Genomic DNA, 19,179 nt, shown 5'->3' on the forward strand with positions numbered 1-19,179 from the left:
CCTCTCCCTCTCCCTCCCCTCTCCCCCTCTCCCCTCTCCCCCTCTCCCCCTCTCCCCTCTCCCCCTCTCCCCCTCTCCCCCTCTCCCCCTCTCCCCCCTCTCCCCCTCTCCCCCTCTCCCCTCTCCCCCCTCTCCCCCCTCTCCCCCCTCTCCCCCCCTCTCCTCCCCCCTCTCTCCCCCCTCTCCCTCCAACGGTTACAACAAAAGAATCAACAACTACCTCAGCCTACATGAACTGAACTGAACTTTATACTTTCCCATGATAATTATCTCCTAGACAACGATAGAGCTTGTTTATTATTGATTATTATTATACCCACACTTCTAGGTTTAGTATTGCTAACGTGTATTATCTGTATATTGGCATTGTTGATATTGATTTGTATATTTTTACTAATAAACACTGTTTTGAAAATAGTACCAGAGTCCAACGGATACTTCTATTTTTGCTGTTAAGACACCCAGTTACGGGGTACATAACAATTCCAACTCTGTCTAATATTGGTTAGCCAATCCTGTCTTCATGCTAATATATTAATCCTCACTCCATTCATCCTTATCTTATCAAGAAGTCTTTTATGTGGCATCTTACTGAATGCCTTCAGAAATCCAAGTATACAAATCTCTGCCTCTCTATCCACTGTGCTCATTATATCCTCAAAGAACTCTGGTATGTTTCTCCTTCTAGAAACCATGCTATTTACCTGATGGAACCATTTCTACCTCAATGTGTCGCTCTTGCTTCTTTATAATAGCTCCAAGCATTTTTGTGGATTTTGGCATTTAACTAACTGACCTATAGTTACCTGCCTTTTGCCTACATCCTCTTTAACCAGTGGTGTAACATTCACTACTAGTTTTCCAGGGCCTTCCCAGAATCAAGAGAATTTTGATGAATTAATCCACATGCTTCTACTATAACTTCTGCTATTTATTTCAGCACCCTGAGATCAAGAGCAGTGTACATGACTACATTTAGGTCCATTAGTTTGCTCAGCAGTTCCACTTTAGTGATACGAATTATGTCGAAGACCTCGCCTTGCATCAAATCCATAACATCTCTCTTTTGCATGTTAGAAGCATCTTCCACCATGAAGACCATCAAAAAAAAAGTAATTTAAAACTTTGGCCACATCACCTAATATACTCCTTTCTTGTCTTCCAAGAAAACTACTTATTGTTCACTTTAGTATCCCTTTCTGCTTTAAATAATTATAAAATCTTTATGGTTATGTATTCATGTATATTTTTATGCTTACTGTTTGCTGTCAAGCATCCCCATGTGTTACGTACTAAATGGAATGTGAGGGGCAATCTGGTTAGATGACTTACAGGCAAAATAAACAGCTACATGTTTGCTCCTCACCTCTCCGTCTCTCGGGTGTGTGTTATTCATGGCTACCCAGCTTCCCAGTACACAAACATAACAACTGGTGCTGAAGTGACCAGTGCTCATGCAGTATTTATCATTTTGCTCTCTTTGTTAAGGAAAGTCCATTTGCAGTGCTAGAGGTGTACTGCTGTGCAATGTGGGTAAACAAAAAGAAAATGGCTGCAGGAAACATGGTGAGAAAAAGGTCTGAGGGGAGAGAATGAGAATGGATGGTTAAGAGAGGGAGAGAGAGTCAGATAAGACTTATTAACTTTTCTGAAACATGATTGTGTTTGAAAATGGCAAAAATGTTTGGAAGTATGGGGCCATATGATGAAACAACAGAGCAATACAGTTTATAAACTGAAAGATTTGAATATGTTGCACTGACAAATCCAATTTCAGATGATATTTGTGTTCTAACTTTTCTGATTGTGGTGGGTACAAAAAATGTTTAATTCATTATGCAGTCTAGCGCAACCTGCTAAGCCAGGCTATAAGTCTTGCGAGGACGTAGTTATTGTCTTAAAGAACCTCTATTCACCTAAACCTTTGATTATTGCTGAGAGGTTTAGATTTCATAAAAGGAATCAAGAGAAAGGCGAGTCTATTTCACAGTTTGTAGTCGTGCCGAAGCTATTGTCTAAACACTGTGATTTTGGGCAGCCACTGAATGACACATTATGTGCTAGGCTTGATTGTGGTCTGCATAGTGAAGCAATTCAGGTGTTTGCTTACAGAATACAGACTAATATTACAGAGAGTAATTGAGATTAAGTATCTATAGAGATGGCAGCTAAAGAAGCACCACTATTAAGCACATCTTCCCATGCTCATAATATTTTTAGTGACTTTAAGAATAAAACTCCTATTGGCAATCATTGGTACTGCTGGGGTAAAATTGGACTTTTGGCAAAAGAATGCTGGTATAAGGATATAGATTGCCAAAGCTGTGGCAAAAAGGGGCATACTGAATGCATCTGTAAAAGTAATAAGACACTGTCAATGAAATACATTGTAATAAAGAAAAAAAGACTTTTAGAAAGCAAAAACACAATGGACCGTATTGAGGATGAACTGAGTGACTCTCCCTCAGTGGTCGAAGAAGCTTTGCAACTATTATGTGTTTCAAGACACAAGGATATCTATTGGGTGACCCCGTGGTTGAATGGGGCTACAGTGAAGATGCAGGTGGACACGGGTGCTGCAGTATCGCTGGTGTCAGAGATAATTTACAAGGCAAAACTGCAGCATCTCAGCCCAGAAGGAACAAGGTTGACTTTAAAGACTTACACTGGTGAGGTGTTCCAGTGAAGGGAGCTGTACATGTTGCAGTGAAGATTATTGAACAGAGAAATAATCTTCCATTGTACTTGATGCACCATCAATAACTCACTCTGATTCATAAAAGTGAGGTATCAGCTTTTATTGACTGGAAGAAGGAACAAGCAGTGAGTGACCACCATACTACATCCTGGAGACTGAGAGGCTGGGCTCAGACCTCCATCACCTTTATACAGGGGTCTGTGGGAGGAGCCACAGGAGCAGTCATCAGGGGGCGTGTCCAGACAGGTATATGTAGTTCACCACAGTACTTTGCTAAATCCATTGTTTCTGAGCCACTTGTGGTTGGAACAGCTCAAACTCAACTGGCAGAGACTGCACTTCATTGGTGGGAGCACAGGACTACAAAGTAACATATAGAAGTATTCATTGGAGAACTGGGCTGGGCAGTATGAAAGGGATCACTGTTACGATGGTAAGCCCAACACAACACCCAAATGCCTGAAGGCAAAATCTGCTCCATAGACCCTCAAACCAAAGACAGAGGCTGTATTGGTCCAGAGTAAGGCATCGGAATCAGTGTGTGTAAGTAAGTGATCAACTAAAGTGGTTCCTGTCCTAAAAAATGGTGGATGTTTAAGGCTTTGTGGAGTCTTCATGGTAACCATTATGCAGGTTCTTTCAGCAGAACAATACCCCCTTCTCCTCATTAATGACCTTTTTTGCAGGTTTGGCTAGAGGGCAGACATTCAGTGAAATTGACTTGTGCAAAGCATACTTGCAAATGGATGCGGAACCAGAGGCACAGGAACTGTTGACCATAGTGAGTCAGAAAGGGATGTTCAGGTACCAAAGGCTTCCGTTTGATATCACCACAGCTCCTGCACTTCTTCAGTGAGCAATGGACCAGATCCTGAGTGGGTTGACAGGAGTTTTTGGTGAGTTACTCATTACTGAGAAGAATGAGCATGAGCACCTACATAATTTGGATGCTACACTGCAAAGACTCAAGGAATATGGGCTAGAGGTCCAGAAGGTCAAGGGTGAGTTCTTTCAGCCACTGATCAAATATTTGGGTCATGTGATCAGCAACTCAGGGCTTCACAAGGCACCATCAAAGATCTTTCTTAGGACTACCAACATACTATGCAAAGTTTGTTTTTAGACTATCATGCTAGATAGTCTAAGACTTTGTAGTAACTTCGCATTTGACAGGAAAGGAATGCCTGCATGTGGATCAAAAACTGTGCAAATTGGCGACCAAAGAGAAATTGATGAACTTTCTTAACTAGCCGAAGTTAACTCACCAAAAACTCCTGTCAACCCACTCAGGATCTGGTCCATTGCTCACTGAAAAAGTGCAGGAGCTGTGGTGATATCAAACGGAAGCCTTTGGTACCTGAACATCCCTTTCTGACTCACTATGGTCAACAGTTCCCGTGCCTCTGGTTCCGCATGCTAGCCGAAGCTACTTTATGAACTTTCAAATAAATCAACACACTGGTAGTGGACAGATTGCTGTGAAGAGGATTTAAAAAAGGCCAAAACAGCTTTGTCACATTCTGAATTACTTACGTTGCCCATACAGTTGACTTGCAACACATCACCCTACAGTGTGGGGACAGGTATCTCACATATCATGCCATTGGGTGAAAGGGGTCAAATCACTTTTCATCAAGGACATTAAGCAAGGCAGAAAGCTACAACGCCCGCATTGAGCAGGAAGCACTCTCAATTTTCTTTGGAGTTAAGAAAGTTCATCAATTACTCTTTGGTCGCCAATTTGCACAGTTTTTGATCCACATGCAGGCATTCCTTTCCTGTCGAATGCAAAGTTACTACAAAGTCTCTGTTACTATCTGCACATCAGTATGATATAAAGAACAGGAAATCTAAGCACCATTGAATGCCCATTGACTACCTTGATTTCCCACAGCTGTTACAGCACCATAGTCATCCCCAAAAGAAATCTTTTACTTCAAAGAACTATCTGCAGCTCCAATAACTGCAGCGTTAAGTCTGGAAGCACACATACTGACCCTGTTCTATCTAAAATGTGAACTTCGAAATGAGAGCTAACCATAGAATCATAGAATTGAAACTTTACATGGTTTGATGGAGGGAGATCACAGTCCAAGCAGGATACTTACTATGGGGTTACTATGTTGTCATTCCTTCACCATTAAGAAAGCAAGTTCTTGACGAGCTACGTCCATAACACTGTAGTATAGGTCACATGAAAGAAGTTTCACACAACTACTTCTGATGACCAGGAATGGATGTAACCATTAAAGACAAGGCCAAAGCTTGCCCACATTATCAATGAGAGAGAAATGTTCCTCAACTAGCTCCTTTGTATCCATGGGAATTGTCTAAAGAACCATTGCAAAGGATTCATAGATTATGCATGACCTGTAGAAGGTCATGTTCTTGGTCATAGTAGACACACACAGCAAATGGCCTAAGATTGTCCTCACGAAGAGCACTACATCTGAGGAGCTACGTTCCACCTTTAGCCATTCTGGGCTTTCTGAACAGCTTGTAAGTGACAATGGCCCATATTCCTGTCTGAAGAGTTCGGGCATTGATGGAAGCAAATGATATTCAGCACATCAAGTCAGCACCACATTGTCCAGTTACTAATGACCTTGCTGAACGATTTGTATAAATAATAAAACAAGCCCTCAAGACTTCAATGGGAAGTAGATCCTTCAACCAGCGTTTTAGCACTTTCTTGCTGATATACTGCAGCACACCTCCTGCCACCACCAAAATGGTTGAGCCACTGCACTGATGAAAAGACAGCTTTGCACCCAGCTTTACCTGCTTAGGCACCCAGACACAAAACAAATTGTGCTAAATGAATAGAAAATCCAAGCAGAGAGACCTGCCAAAGCAAAGTATGGAAGTTTCACAGCAGGAGAGAGTACTTGCCCAAAACTACATTTCTGGAATAAAGTAGATACTTGCGATGGTGGTGAAACTAGCAACTACAACATCCGGCAAGGGCATGTTGATCAGCTGTTGCCCACTTCTGAGGCTACCAAAGCAAATTCGCCAATCCAGATCCAGTTGTAGAAATGGGACTAGATTCTGAGACAACTGCAGAACCTCTGTTAAGATCAAATGACGCAGTCGGTACTCCCCCATCACATGTGCTCTGAGTGGTCCCCTTCTGATAATGCAGTACTCAAGCCACGATCTATATGTGCACCACCTAGAGGTGAAATGACTCCTGTGTCATCCCCAGGTTGCAGGTACCGTCAAAGGAATGAGTGGCCTCCAGACACAGACAGTCTACTCACTTTCTCTAGTTTAGGAAAAAAAATGTTTTTTTTTGTTGTCGGTTGAATTTGATGACTACTCCATTGAATGTTAGTAGATAAGCAGTTAGCTTGCGTATGGGAAGGGGGAGAAAGCTTTAAAATAAGGAGGGAGGGATATGTTATTTATTAATGTATATTTTGACCCTTACGGATTGCCGTCAAGCTTCATTGAGTGTTACTTACTGAACGTAATGTGAGAGAGCAATCTGGGCAGATGACTTACAAGCAAAATAAATGGCTGCATGTTTGTTCTTGTGTGTGTGTGTGTGTGTGTGTGTGTGTGTGTGTGTGTGTGTGTGTGTGTGTGTGTGTGTGTGTGTGTGTGTGTGTGTGTGTGTGTGTGTGTGTGTGTGTGTGTGTGTGTGTGTGTGTCTGACTGACGGCTACCCGGCCTCCTCATTCCACAAACATAACACATCTGACTATGATCTTTTTGAACTGCAACCCTTCTAATGAAGGCATTCCCATGTGCATGCCTCCATCATCCTTCTTTGGGCTTGAGATGTTCTATCCTGTGAAGTGCATTGGAAATAGCCCCGGTGATTTACCTCATTGCACATCATGTTATATAGATGGAAGCAATAATGCATCAGTGGCAGAGGGAGTGAACGTTTAGTGTGGTGGATGCAGTGCTAATCAAGTGGTTGCTTCATCCTAGTTGTCGTTGAAGTTTATAAATATTGTTAAGAATAAGTGGAGATCATTCCATCAGACTCTTGTGTTGTGCTTTATAGATCATGGAGAGTTACGTGGTGAGTCACTGGTCACAGGATTCCCAACCGTTATGGTCTAAGAGAATACCAGAATCTATGTGGTTGGACCAGTACTGGTTAATGATAATCCCTTGAGAATGCCATTGAATGTCAACAATGAATAGTTAAATTTTTCCTTTTTGGGATGGTGACTACATGGCGTTTATATGGTAGTATTTGGTAGTTGGTATTTGGTAGTATATGAGACCAATTATTACTAATGAGGTGTGGCTCTAGATGGAGCAGAGGAACAGAGCATCATTCAGTATCAGTACTGCAAGCAGCGAAAGTCGTGGCGCAGATGAGCAAACCCACAAAGAAAATGAAAACAAGGACTTTTTTTAAAATTAGTGGGAAAATGAGATTTATGCTGAGACGCGAATGGACCTCGATTGGACCACACTTTGAAGTATGAAGTGGAGCTTTGGTTACTTAAGATAAAAAGTTATAGAGGAGGTGAGAAGTGTATAAACATGTATTCTAGTCATTGGCAAAGAAAAGAAGCAAGATTATTTCTTTTGTTCAAATTTTACTACTTAATTGATTTTTGAGCCTTTTCAGCCATTAACATACTTGTTCTATCTCCAATTAAACATCAAACTATTTAGATTTGATGTTCAATTAAAGTCTTTTTGCTTGAATCTGTTTGATTAACATTATTGAATGAGGTACCTAAATAATCCCACAGATGATCTTTAATTCATACGGACTGTTTTTTTGGCAATTAATTTTCCATTACAATGTTCGTATTAGTTCACATTTCAAGCAGATTCTAGAGTGCATTCAAAATACATCACTTTTAAACAATGCACAAACTATCTATTGAACTAAAACTGCATTACCTGTTAATTTTCATGCTTTTGCACACATACTTTTATGTATAATTTTCTTTGTTAACAAAATAAAGCTCCATTGGACAAAAGTTGTGTGCACTCTCTTGCCATTAAAGTTAAACCTGTAACTCAAGAGGCCTGAAATAGTATTAGCTAGGGTATTACTCTCTGAATAATAAGATAAATAGGTCAACTCTTTTTTTTAAATCCTTTGAGGAATTCATCAGGTATACAAATACCTGACTATGAGAAAATTATACAATAGAAGCATTTTGAATCTAAGTACAGTTTTCAGTTGTATTCAAGGACATTGTTTTAAATAATTTAATCAATTGTCAGTGCAATTTAGTGTACCATGTATTGTTAAAAAATGATACAAAGGAGCATAACTGGTTATAATGAAGGAAACTTCTTGACAATTTTCTTTGGGAGTTGTTAATATATTTTTGTTCAGTTTTATACTTTCTACCTATGAAACAGACTAGGAAAACAACTGATTTATTCAATAATATATTTATATATTCAAATTAGGAAGATCTAAAATCACATTGTGAGAAACTGTTGATGAAAAATTAATTCATGAGAAAAATGACCTCAGGCTATCTGTGATAATTTATTTATTTATACCTTTCTTTTAAAGTAGATTTTCAGATTGGCAATGCTACAGTTTGGCATGGTAATATTTCCTCTGTATGAAATATATTAATATCCTTATTTTAAATGCAGTGCTTAAATATTTAGGACCATTGCAATGAAAATCAAAAGCTGCAGATGCTGGAAGTCTGAAATTCAAGCATATCAGCATTTCAGGAGGCAGTGGTAGAGAAGGTTAAGTTTTAATGCTGAAGACCTGTTGCAAAGGAGAAAAGGAAGGTGAGTGGTGATAGTTATATAAGATGATAAGAGGCATAGATAGAGCGGACAACCAGCACATTTTTTCCTAGGGCAGCAATGGCTAATGCAAAAGTACATATTTTTAAGGTGTGAAGTTTAGGAGAAAATCAGAAGTAGGATTTTTTACACAGGGTGTAGGCGATGGTAGAAGCAGATACTTTCGAAACATTGAAAAGGCTCTTAGATAGACCAATGGATGAAATTAAAGAGGAAGAGGTTACGTGGGAGGGAAATGTTAGATTGATCTTGAAGTAGGTTAGAAGTCTGGGACAACATGATGGGTTGAAGGACCTGTACAGTGCTGTGCTGTTGTATGTTCTATTTACTGTATTAGTCCTTCCTTATTTGACTTACCAAAATGCAGTTATGCTCACCAAGCTATTGGATGACATTAAACTGGAAATGGTGAAGGAAAGTTCCACAGGGATGTTACCAGGACTGGAGAACTTGAGATATAAGGACAGACTGGATATAAAAATATAGGACCATAATACATAGGAGCAGAATTAGGTCAGTTGGCTGATTCCAACATGGCTGATTTATTTTCCATCTTAGTGCTGTTCTCCTGCCTTCTCCATGTAAATTTTGATATCCTGATTAATCAGAAGCCTGTCCACTTTAAATATACCCAATTACTTGGTCACCACTGCTATCTGTGTTAATGGATTCTACCGATTCACCACATTCTGGCTAAAGAAATTCCTCCATCCCTATCTAAAGAGATACTTTTATATTCTGAGGTGATGTCCTCTGATCCTAGACTCATCTACTACTGAAAACATCTTCTCCATGTTCACTCCATTCAGACATTCAATATTTAAAAGGGATCTGAGGAACGAGTATTTCACACAGAAGGCATTAGGTACATGGACAAAACTGCTAGACGATGTAGTAGAGGTGAGAAGACTAGCAACGTTTGAAAAGCATTTAGACTGGTACCTGGACAGGAAGGTTTAAAAGCTCCATGTGTCAGTTGATGGGAACTCGCAGCTCAGTGAAGGCTGTTGTAGCCAGCTTTGCCACAGCTAATTTCTCCCCCATTCTAAGTAACCATCAGGTAGAAAGTGAGATGTGTGAAATCTTCCATTAAGTGAGCTGGCTCTCTCCAGCTTCAGAGCTGTGATTGAAGGTTTCTGGTGAGGGAAAGTAGATTACTGGGCTGAGGTTTCTGCCTACATCTTTCTCGCTTTTTTCCCTGGGGGGGGGGGGGTGGAATGACAGGTAGTCAAATGACTGTCTTAGCTGCCTCTTATGTAGTGGGACCAAAGGAATTCAATTATGAGGGTGGATTCTGTGGATTACACTTTTATGCATTGGAATATTGAGAACTGTTAGAAATTAAGATCCTGTGTTTGTTTGAAACCTGAAATTAATTAGAAAATGCTGGCAGTGCTCAAATAATTGTGATGGTAGGTCAACAGCCTGAAATGTTACCTCTCTATTTACCTGGCTTTTGAGTATTTCCTGCATACTCCATATGAAATCATAAGAGGCATAGACAGGGTGAATAGACAGTCTTTTCCCCAGGGTTAGGAATCAAGAACTAGAGGGCATAGGTTTTTGAGAGGGGAGAAATTTAAAATTGACCTAAGAGACGACTGGAGTGTGGAACTGGCATTTATCTAACTTGCAGTGCAGTTGGTTTTCAAAGAGACACTGAAGGACTAAATGGACATGATGGATGTGGTCTTGGAATTCTTGGAGCAGATGAGGATGTTGTTGAGGTAGAAGAACAAATACCTGTATAGCATGTCTTGGAAGATTTCATTAATGAAGGCTTGGAAAATGGATGGATTGTTGAAGAATCCAAATGGCAACACCAAGTATTCATAGTAACTATTGGATGTTATAAACACTGTCTTCCACTCATCCCCCTAACAGATGTAGATCAGGTCATACGTACTCTCTAGATCCAGTTTGTTGAAGATCTGGACCCAGTGGAGTGTTTTGAATGTGCTATCCACTGAGGGAAATGGGTAGCAGTTCTAAATAGTGATTTTGTTTAGATTAGGATAGTTGATGCAGAGACAAAGATCACCATCTTTCTTTTTGACAAAGAAATATTGTGCAGCTGCTGAGGACTAAGATGGTTGAATGAAGCTTTGCTATAGTGCTTCAGCAACATAACCATTCATGGCTTAGGTCTTAGGAAGGGAGAGGGAGAACAGACGACCTCAAGGAAGGGTGGTGGTGCCTGGGAGGAGGTTGATTGTGCAGTCTTGTTGTCTGTGAGGCAGCAGGGTGGTGGCTCCCCTTGTACTGAAGACTATGTCAAACTCATGGGAGTTTGGTGAGGTCCATCTCCATGGACTTACAGGGTGAAGTCAACTGAGGTTTCAGGCAGCTGGGTCGCCAACTCAGTGGTGAACTGGATGACCAGGCGAAGTGAGGATCATGAGTGGAGAGCCAGGGGTAACCCAAGATGAGAGGAGTGTTGGGTGAGTCGATCAGGAGGAATTGGATGGACTCACGGTGTTCTCCAATGCTCACGTACACAGGTCACGCACGCATTCAGACCATCCCAGACCCCAAGTCATGTCCATCAATGGCCATGATGCAAGAAAGGGTGAGAGATAGGGAATCCAAGTTTGCACTCACAGAAACTTGCCTGCTGCACCAGAATCCACCAGAGCCTCCTGTGTGTGTACAGTCATTGGGGTGTGGAGAAGGGATGAGAGAGAGTGAGCTGGGCTATGGTGCTGGAAAGAAAGGCTGGGGGGGAAGCTTACAAGACAGAAGGCCCCTCGTCTCTACTTTGTGGTGCTGTTTTAATGTGAGGGTGATCGGTGGCTCTGCAGTAAGCATGGAAGTTGTTTCTCTATCAACACTCACACTCTAAGGGAGCTGAGTGGGTTCCTAACTGCATGGATTCTGGAGGCATTGATGATGAGGCTCCTGCAGTCTGAAATGGTTTGGAGAACCCAGAGGTTCCCAACCTTCTTTTATGCCATGGAGCCTTACTATTAGCTGGGCTCCATGGATCTCAAACTGGGAACCCCTGTGAGAATCAAACCGGGATTCTTCCTGGTGATATGGAGGGCCATTCCATAAGATGTTTGTTAATTCAAGGGTCAAGGTTGATGGACATCTCCTGCGTAGATAGCTAGTCTTTCAAGCACTTCACTTCATAAGGCATTCCATTCACACTCCATTGCAAGGATCCTGAATTACACAGTGTAAGCTAGCACCAAGTCTGAGCCTTGATGCAGGGAAAATATTCAATCTGCTGCCTCCCGTCCACTTCCCAGATGGTTGAAAATCTGGAAAATCTCAGCAACCAGCATTGAAAATGCTGGTTTTATTGTCCTAGTTAGAGGCAGCCCAAGTCACAGCTCACCCAGTCGTAATGAAGGCGATCTTGTCTCAGTCCGTAGACTACAGAGATTGCTGGGGCTCAAAATAGATGAACTGGGACAGGAACTTGTGGCATTGTATTGGGGATCAACTGAAGTATTTGAGCACTGGAATCTGGGGCTCGGGGGAGGAGGTTGACTGCTGTGGGGTTGCTGTATCGAGACAGGGATTTGGAAGATAGTTACAAGACGATGGTTAATGATTTCCTGCTGCCTCTGGATCATGTGCTCATGTCAATGGACAAGTTCCTTTAGGCAAGCAAACCCTGATAGGTTTATCAATGGTTTATTTATCCTGTCAGAAAATCTAGAGGAGGCTTAACTCAAAAGCAGAGCAGTGGAGACAATTCAGCAGTGAGTGATAACTTTAATAAACAACTGCAAAATAAAAAGCCGTGCGGCCATAAAACAAGAGAGAAGAGAAAACTGAACTCATAGGAGCAAAGTCACTGAAGGCCAGGAGCAACTGGTTAAGGCTGGCTGGTTCATACGAGTGAACCAGGACTTCTGGGTGAGAGCTGGGTTTAAATAAGCTGCAGGTGATAGGTTGGAAATGAGTGTCACGTGATTCCTGTTCTCTGGATGGAGACTGAGATCTGCCTGCCTTTGCAGGCCTGGTATTCTCACACTGCTGTCAGTAAAATTGTGAACTGTAATGTAAATAAGGAATGAGAATCACATTTCTATGACATGAAGTTTGTTTTTCTGTGGCAGTAGTACAGTACAAAGAAATGAAATCACTAATAATTACAAAATTAAATAGTGTAAAAAAAAAGGAATATTGAAGTAGTGTTCACAGGGTCATGGACTGTTAGTGAAAGGGAAGAATTTGTTTCTGAGGCTCCTGTACTTCCTCCCTGATGATAGTAATAAGAAGATACATTGCAGATGGCCCAGCAAATTCACCATCATAATGTAACCCTCAGGCTCACCCAGTTCGTGTTCGTCTAGAGGAAACAGCCTTCAGCCCCGCCAAACTGGGTAATCACGTTTGTGTGGATGCTGTGTAATGTACCCCCAGTTACAAACCCACAACGCAAAATATCAGACAGTACACCATATGAAATTAAATGATTGAACTTTATAAATCTTAATACGAATGTAGGGTTAGTAATGAAAATAAAAAAGGGCTCAATTCAAGGAAAAGTCAAAAGTCCCCATTGGAGCTCACTCAGTAGTCATTCCTCCCCCCCATTCGAGTGTCGCTGACCTTCGGACCCTCAGATCCCAGTCCACACCGTCCGGTGGTCCACCAGCTCTCTCCACACGCGTCTTCCTTCTTCATCTCTCCTTGACAAAAGAGCACAAAAAACCCGGCTCCCAGACACACAAGAAAGAACAACATTTCTCCCATTGGATAGCCACTGAATTCTAAAGTCCCGTTATCTCTAGTCATAACCCAAACATTGCTGCTACAGAAAAACCATTACCTTAACAGTGGAACACTACATAGAAGCCGTCACATTAGCCTTAACAGTGAAACCTTACAGCCTGTTACAATTAAATTACTAGATTTGTTTAGACAGTGGGACACAAACCTGCTATTTCTGCTTCCTATGGTCATGTCTGGAATCTCTTTTGATCTGATGCCCTTTGGAGTTGGCATGCAGCGCAGTTGAACATACTATCTGAAAACCTGTAGTCCTTATAATTAAATTAGTGAAGCGACAAATCTGAAGTCAGGCATTAAATCTGGAAGAGATAAAGGACACTTTTCATTAAACAATTCATTCTATCAAACTGCCAATAAACACCAGCCCAGGAGACTCTCGTGTTTTAGAGTGGCAAGTTAGCACTAAGTTATCTGTCAATAGCACACCTCAACTAATATCCACAGTTTGAACAACTTGTTACTAATATGATGCCAGTGTCGATACAATAGCTTATGTTTTATTTCCTACTACATTAGCCAGCTACGAAGCAGTCCATAGCACTTCAAGGAAGCTATCAAACATGACCAAGTGCAGATCAGTTAACAAAGGGATGACAGCAGAATGAGATTGAGGCAAGTTAGAAAAAAGCTATCATTATTTTGAGTGATCTGAAAACTGAAAATCTGAAAATTATAGATAGAATGACGGGTGGCGGGGGGTGGTGGAGAGGAAGTAGGGGACATCCTGGAGTTTACTGGAATATTACTTGGGGGTTTTAGCAACAGAGCTGTGCAAGTGTGATGAGAGAAATTATGGTTTTCTTGTCAGCTTCCTACCATCATGTCTTCCATCTATCGTAGATGAAATGTGAAATATTTGCCAGTAATCTTCTTTACTCCAACCAACGTCACCATAAACAAGCTCTGAATTTTCATCTTACTCAAAACGTTCGTGACCAAGAGCCTTACATTCTGTTCTGTGGACTCAAGTCCCAATTAACTACCAAGTGTTAGCTTCGTGATCTGAGATGCATGTCAAAATTGCAAACCTTATTGCCTTTTATTGAGGCAGAAATGTAACCCTAAGCTCTTGCTGGGGGCGGGGGGGGGGGGCGGTGGTGTCAACTGTAGCATAGTTTTATAACAATCGTTAGAAAACAAAATGGTTTTCAACCATTGACAAGGACAGAGATGAATTTCAGATGTCATTGGTGACTTTGATAGGAGCCACTTTTGAATTGTGACAGGAGTAGAAGCATTATTAGTGGGATTCAGATATATTTAGTGGATTATAACAATAAATTGGAAAGCTGCAAGACATTGGAGAAGTCTCAAGGATGTTGAAGTGGTGAGAGAAGTCAGAAATGGGAGCGAGTTTTCAAGGATGAACTGCACAAGTTTTATTCAGTGAAACTAATGGTGATGGAAAATGGAAAATTAAACTAACACAAGGAAATCTGCAGATGCTGGAAATTTAAGCAACACACACACAAAATGCTGGTGGAACGCAGCAGGCCAGGCAGCATCTATTGGGAGAAGCACTGTCGACGTTTCGGGCCAAGACCCTTCGTCGTAAATTGGGACAGTGACAGGAACTAGTGTGATAGATCTGAGGATGGGCCAGTTGGTAATCAACTGGATTCAGTCTGCAGTGAGACTGTCAGGAAGGACAGGCAGATGATAGGGCAAAATTGCAGTCAGAGGGATGAGTTGCAGTGTAGCATGGGGCCAAAATCTAAAAAGGTGACAAATACTAGACTGATGGTGTTATATTTCAATGCACACAGTATACGGAATAAAGTAGATGATCTTGTAGTGCAGTTTGAAATTGGTAGGTATGACATTATGGCCATCACTGAGACCTGCTGACAGAAGTTGGAGCTTAACATCCAAGGATACGAATTCTATCAAAAGGGCAGGCAGGTTGAGAGAAGGAGTGGGGTGGCTTGGTTAGATAAAAAAAATCAAATCCTTAGGATAAGGTGATATATGATCAGAAGATGTAGAATCCTTGTGGATAGAGTTAAGAAACTGCAAGGGTAAAAAGACCCTGATGAGATTATATATAGGCCTCTGAACAGTAGCCAAGATATGGGCTACAAATTACTGTAACATGCTGTAGGGTTTCACTGATAATGTAATGGTTTCTCTGTAGCAGCAATGTTTGGGTTATGATTAGAGTTAACGGGGTTCAGAATGCTGTTGTCCTTTCTTGTGAGCTGGAAGAGAGATTTTCACTGTCTTTTTGCCGTGGGAGAGATGAGGAGAGAAGATGAGAATGGAGGGAGTTGGTAGATCGCTGGGCGGGGTGGACTTGGAGCGAGAGTCCGAAAGGCAGCAACGATCAGAGGAGGTCGATGGTGGACAATCAACTTATCAGTGAGCTCCAACATTGTGCAACAGACTGTTTAATAAGATTGGGCCCTTTTTTCGTTTCTTTACTAACCATATAGTCAAAGTAAGAATTATAAAGCTTAATCGTTACAAATTGCATATTCTGTACGGTTTGTTTTTTCTGGATTCTGTGTTGTAACAGGGACACATTGGGCAGCATCCACCCAAATGATATTTCTTAAGTTTGGCCGGGCCGGGGGTTATCACCCCCTATATTAAGCCGCTAGCCGAAGCGAGAGTTACAGTTGTGTGGGCAGCCTGGGTTGCAGTGGGACTCTGCGGGGAAGCGGGGTTTGATCATGGAACAGAAGGATCTGAGCTGCAGGTGGGCATGAGTGATAGATCGGGGGAGGCCTCGCCAGGTAGACCGGAAGTATCCCCATAGTGTCGGAACCTGAAGGGTTAGGTGAGGGGGTGCAAAGGTCTCAGAGAATCAGAAGACCACCAGATAGCTTGGCATATGTAGCACCAGGGGAACAGAGTGTGACCCCTACCGTGTTGGGGAGCTATGTCACTTCCTTTTATCACCCCCTATATTAGGCAGCTAGCTGAAGTGAGAGTTACATTACAATGAGAGACAGAAACGCATGGAAAAATGGCAATGTTACAACAGTCATAGTGGATTTCAATGTGCAGGTGCATTGGGAAAATTAGGTGGGTTCTGGATCCCAAGAGAGAGAATTTGGGATGGCTTTATAGAGCAGCTTGTAGATGAGCCCACTAACAAAGATTATTCTAAACGGGATGTTGTGTAATGAATTGGATTTAATTTGGCAGCTTAAAGTAAAGAGGAAGCAGTGAACATAATATGATAGACTTCACTCAACAGTTTGAGAGGAAGAAGCAAAAGTCAGAAGTTTCAGTATTGCAGTGGAGTAAAGGAGCATGAGAGAGTACCTGGTGAAAGTTGATTGGAAGGTGACAATAGCAGGGATGATGGCAGAAGATCAATGGCTGGAGTTTCTGGGGGAAATTTGGAAAACACAAGATATATACATCCCAAAGAAGAAGTATTCTAAAGGCAGGGTGACATAAGTGAGGTTGACAAGAGCAGTCAAAGCTAACTTAAAAGCAAAAGAGAAGGCTTATATTAGAGCAAAAATTAATGGGAAGCTAGAGGATTAGGAAGTTTTTAACAACCAACAGAAGACAACTAAAAAAGCCATAAGGACGGAAAAGATGAAATATAGAGTTAAACTAGTCAATAATATCAAAGAGAACACCAGAAGATTTTTCAGATATATAAAGAGTAAAAAGGCAGGAAAGAGTCCATCATATTGCTGGAAAATGACACTGGGGAGGTAGTAATGGGGGACAAAGAAATGGCGATGAACTAAATAAGAATTTTGCATCCGTCTTCACTGTGGAAGACACTAGCAGTATGCCAGAAATTCAAGAGTGTCAGGGGGCAAAAGTGAGTGCAATTCTTTTACGAGGGAGAAGGTGCTTGGGAAATTGAAAGGTTTGAAGGTGGATAAGTCCCCTGGACCAGATGGACTACACCCCAGGGTTCGGAAAAGGGTATCTGTTGAGATTGTGGAGAACTTGGTACTGATAGAGTCATAGGAAAGTACAGCAAAGTAAAAGGCCCTTTGTCCCATCTACTCTGTTCTAAACCATTTAAACTGCCTAGTCCCATCGACTTGCACCTAGACCATAGCCCTCCTTACTCCTGCACTCCGTGTACCTCAGTAATGAGGGTAAACTCTCTCCCATACAAGTCTAACATCCCAAACCAGATTTAAGGCCTCTGTCAATCTGCATTATTTTTCTCTACAGTGGTCAGGGAATGTGATGCAAAGGCTGTGGGACATTCACTTCCATCACTCATAACATCTGACTGTTGCAACAAGCGGCTGGAGCGGACCCAAGTGCAGGACACAGACATGGGGGTAGCATTAAAGGAAGTGTACTTTATTAATAGTTGCCAGGAAAGCCGAGGAGCGAGGATAGAATGCTTACGCGGACGAGGATGCGGGTCAACAAACAGGAGGAGCTCGGACACGGAGCTTGGACTTGGACTTGGATTCGAACATAGAGCCTGGACTAGGACTTGGACACGGACACTGAGAGACAGAATACCCAACTCGGAGTAGCGGTAAACGGCCGGGCCTACCCAGCTGGAAACGAGGCGACCAAATCAAACAACAGAAAATCCATATCTTGACATGGAGTAGCTCATGAAGCAGCCATTGGCCAACAATCACTCAGCTGGACACGAAGAGACAGAATTCCTAACTCTGAGTAACGGCTACCGGCCGGACCTACTCAGCTGGAAACTAGACGACAAAAACCAAACAATGACAGTCCATTTGTATTTTGTCTCGGAGTGGCGGCAAAATGGCCATCAACTCAGCTGGACACGAGAACGACTGAGTTTACTAAACAGCCACAGGCACCGAAACAACTTAGAGTCTCCGATTCTCAGTGGCTCCAGGATGAGTATAGCCACACTGGCTGTGGTGACGAACCAGCAGCGAGTAGATGTAAGCCGGAGTTTTTATGCTGTCGGTTCAATGACAATCAGGAGCCTCAATCAAGGAGCCAGGCAAAACATGGGGATAAGGAATTCAACAGAAACAAGGAGTCAACGGACCAGACCATGACACTGACATGACCACACCTACACCATAAGGTGAAGCGTCACAGGCAAGCTTCACTGGATGATGTGGATCATAATGTATGCGTACAGTGTCAGACATTACCATTTCCTTTACCTTTCTGAAAGCCCTCTTCCATTGCTTTGTCCATTGCCACTTCTTCCCTATCTGTAGTAATGTGTTCAAGGAGTGGAGCACAGTAGCTAGGTTTCACAGGAAGCTGCTATAGTAGTTGACAAATCCTGAAAAGAACCACAACTGTGACACATCCTTTGGCCTTAGGGCATCCATCACTGCTTGAATTCTCTTAGCATACCTGTGGCTGCTTAACTAGATAAAAGCCCATGATATTGCAGGAAAGAAGCTAGCATGGGTAGATGATTGGCTGATTGGTAGATGGCAATGAGACAGATTAAAGGGGGCATTTCCTGTTTGGCTAGAGGTGCCTAGTGGTGTGCTTTGGGGGCTCAGTGTTGGTACTAATTCTTTTCATGTTATATGTCAATGATTTGGATGAAGATATTGATTGCTTTGTAGCCATGATCTCAGAAGACTTGAAAGGAGATTGGTATAAGGGGAAAGTTGGAGATTGTTTGTGGTGGTGGTCATGGTGGTCATGGGTAGAATGTACATCTCCTTACAAACAGTGGCAGAATGGAACTTGGTTTGTTGGTGCTGTAATAGTTTCATGCTATCCGCTACACAACAATGCCACCTCAAATTAACTCCCATGAACTCCTATTATGCTGTTACTCTCTTTCTCCTGCCTCTTTCCTTGCACTCAGTATTAGCCTCTCATTCTGGTATTTTCAGCCCTGTTGGTTACTTTTTTTTTTACTAGATCCATCTTCACTTTCGACTTGAAACTATACCTCAGCCAAGTGAATTCCTTCTTCTTTACCTTTACAAAAGTGATGCATCATTGCTAATATTTGTTGATCTGTTCTGTATTATGTTTCTTTAGTCCGAGCTTCTTGTTTTGGAAATCTATTTATCCAG

The 19,179-nt window shown here is 41.9% G+C and overlaps 1 protein-coding gene across 3 annotated transcripts in view; it reads left to right on the forward strand.

The window, feature by feature from the left end:
• LOC140714637 (alpha-1,6-mannosylglycoprotein 6-beta-N-acetylglucosaminyltransferase B) overlaps positions 1-19,179 on the forward strand; it is an 888,843-nt gene that overhangs the window by 298,219 nt on the left and 571,445 nt on the right. The gene's annotated exons all lie outside the window — the stretch shown is intronic.

Source organism: Hemitrygon akajei, chromosome 22, assembly GCF_048418815.1.
Source record: "Hemitrygon akajei chromosome 22, sHemAka1.3, whole genome shotgun sequence".
Classification (NCBI taxonomy): Eukaryota; Metazoa; Chordata; class Chondrichthyes; order Myliobatiformes; family Dasyatidae; genus Hemitrygon; species Hemitrygon akajei.